This window comes from Tupaia chinensis, unplaced genomic scaffold, assembly GCF_000334495.1.
Source record: "Tupaia chinensis unplaced genomic scaffold, TupChi_1.0 Scaffold147433_1, whole genome shotgun sequence".
Taxonomy (NCBI): domain Eukaryota; kingdom Metazoa; phylum Chordata; class Mammalia; order Scandentia; family Tupaiidae; genus Tupaia; species Tupaia belangeri.
The window spans coordinates 1,551,499-1,554,887 of NW_006207284.1; positions in this window are offsets into that span (position 1 = coordinate 1,551,499).

The following is a 3,389-nucleotide window of genomic DNA, read 5'->3' on the forward strand; positions in this document are numbered from 1 at the left end:
ATTTAAAAAAAAAAGGAAATTGTGACACATGGGACAGCATGGATGAACTCTGAGGACACTATGCCAAGTGGGAATAAAAAGCAAACACGAAATGTCAAAACTGATAGGATTCCACTTCCGTGAGGCACTTAGGGTAGTCGAAATCACAGAAAGTATGATGGTGGTATCAGACACCAGGGGAGGAGGAAATGGGGAGCTATTGTTTGTGGGTACAGAATTTCCGTTTTGGAAGATGAAAAGAGTTCTGGAGATGGTTGGTGGTAATAGTGGCACAGCACGTGCATATACTTAACAGTGCTGAACTGCACACTTACAAATGGTTAAGACAGGGGGCCTACAGGTGGCATGGTGGTTGAGGCACTGGACTCTCATGTGGCCAACCACAGTTCAAGTCCCAGACTTGGCGCTTGCTTTCTCCCTCTCCCCGCCTCCCTATCTGATCAAGCTAAAAAATAATAACAACAACAAATAAAATTAAATAAATAATTCATTTTTAAAATGTTGAAGATAGTCAACTCTATGCTTGTCATATTCATTTGACTACAACTTTTTTTTAGAGGTTTTTGCCTTAGGGCATGTTCACTGGGGGTAGTATGGGAGAGACAGATACAGAGAGAGGGAAAGTGAGAAATCACCTCCTCATGAGGGATGGCCAGGCTGCAATCCCTTCATCCCTTCTCCTCCATTCTCCTCTCAGGATCTTGGGCAAGTGTGCATATCCACCCAGCGTGATTTTCAAGCCACCACCTGGATTCAAATCTCAGTCCACCTTGTGGGGGGCCCAGCAATGTAACCATTATGCCATCTGCTGGTCCCTGACTACAACTTTTTAAAAAATGAAGTGAGAATCATTATGACCAGGAGCCTGTGGCAAGTGGATGTGGTGGCTTCACTGTGCCCTCCATAAGCCCAGGGCAGCTGGTAAACTCTGCTGTGTGTCTAGCTTCTCCACTGCTGCTGGCTGACCTCAGTAACAATTTCTCCTGATCCTTCACATGCAGCCTTCCAGACTTTCCCAATCCCAGCTCCACTCACAGTTCCAATATTAAAACTATTACATCTCTAATAGTTTTTAAAGAGATTTTTTAAAAAATCCAATACCCATTCATGATAAAAATCTCTCAAAAAAAAAATAGGAAAAGAAGGGCACCTCCTAAATCTGACAAAAGGTATCTATTAAAAAGCCTACAATCAACTTCATACACAATACAAAACACAGATAGATTCCCCTCTGAAATCAAGAACAAGACAAGGGTGTCCTCTTTCACCATTCCTCTTCAACATTGTCCTGGAAGTTAGTCACTGCAATAAGGCGACAAAAAGAAAGAGAACACATCTAGATTAAAAAGGAAGAAGTACATTTTTCTTTATTTACGGATATGATTCTATATGTAGAAAACCTAAGGATCTATCCAAAAACAAAACAAAACAAAACAAAAATCCAAATTACTAGAACTAATAAATTCAATAAGACAAATAATCCTATTTTAATGAGTAAAGGGTGTTAATAGACATTACACTAAAGAAGATATTCTAATGGCTGGGACCAGCAGTTGGCATAATGGCTATGTCACTGGACTCTCATGTAGTCGACCGCAGTTTGAGTCCCAGACCCAGTAGCTTAAACTCACACTGGGTGCGTGTGCGTGTGTGCCCAAGATCCCAAGAGGAGAATGGATGGGAAGGGATTGTGGCGTGGCCATCCCCCCCGGCGGGAGGGGGGACCTCTCGCTTTCCGTCTCTCTGTCTCTCTCTGTCCTTCTGGCGAGCGCATGTGCCCTATAGCAAAAACCTCTTCAAAAATAAAAAAAGAAGATATTCTAATGGCTAATAAATACAAGAGAAAATGCTTAACATTAATTATTAGAGAAAAGCCACTTAAAACCAAAATGAGATACTACTGAGAACTGTCAAAAGGTAGGCAATACCAAGTGTTGTCAAGAATGTGGAGAAATTGGAACTCTCATACATTGCTCATGGGAACATGAAATAGTACAGCCACTTTGGGTAATATTTCAGCAATTTCTTTAAAAGTTAAGCACATACTTAAGGTATGACGCAGCAATTCTATTCCTAGATATTTATTCAAGGGAAATGAAAGAATGTAAAAGATCTTCAAAAAGTTTGTAGAAAATGCTGGTTATGAGACAATTATGTATGGATTTCAATTCTTTGAATCAAAATAAACTTGTTATTTAATTCCATTTTTTCACAAACTTTTTGAAGTCTCCTTATACATCCATACAAAGACATATGCAAATGTTCACAGTATATTATTCCTCATAGCCGAAAACTAAATAGTTAAAATGTTCATTCACTTCTAAGTGTTCATCCTTCAGATATACATATGCAAATTTGTATATTCAAAGATTGTAGAACAGACGTCTATACACAATATTATTGTCCTTACTGTCACTAGAGAATTGGTTAAATAGACTGAGGTACATCTATGTCTAAGAATGGAACATCACACAGTTGTGAAAAAAAGATAGCCTCTTTTTTATTTTAATTTTGTCAGAGGTATGTGTGCTTCCCAGAGAAAGAGGAGAGGGAGAAGCACCCCACAATGGGGCATGGCCATGCCGCACTCCCTTCTCCATTTCAACATCCTGTTGAGATTTGGAGCATGCACACACACACACATTACTGGCATATTTTTCAAGCCACTGATACAATTTTTGCATCACAGTAGGCCACATGGAATCCAGCTCTCTTAACCACTAGGCTATGGGGCTGGCCCAGTGCTGTATTAGTTTCCTATTACTGCGGTAAAATATTACCACAGACTCAATGACTTCAAACAGCACAAACGTATTTTTTTTTAAGTCTACTTATTTTTTCCCATGAGAGAGACACCCCCCAGCAGGGTCTGCATGCCATAATCCACTCCCAGCCTCTGCTAACCAGGATCATGGGCATGCATACACATGCCTGGCATGTACAAGAAGACCTTGGGACATGAACCTGGGACCTCCCCATATGGCTTCAGCATCATGGAGCATTGAGTCACTGCTGTGCCATCATGACTGGCCACAAATGTATTCTTATAGTTCTGGAGGCCAGAGGTCTCAAATAGGGTGGCAGGGCTGCATTCTTCTGGATACTGTAAGAGAGAATTCATTTCCTTACCTTCTCTAACTCAAGAGCCCGCCACATTTCTTCATTTACAGCCCCTCTAACAATTGTGTCACTCCAGCTTCTGCTTCCATTGTCACATCCTCTTCTCTGACTGACTCTCCTGCTCTCCCCCTTATAAGGACCATAGTGATTATGTCAAATCTGTTTGTAATGGCCCAGAGTAAGGAGTAAGTCTTCAGACTTTGGTTATAATAATCACCAACATGGACCCTGAGTGAGGGCCATTTGACCTCTAAAACTCTTACTTAAAG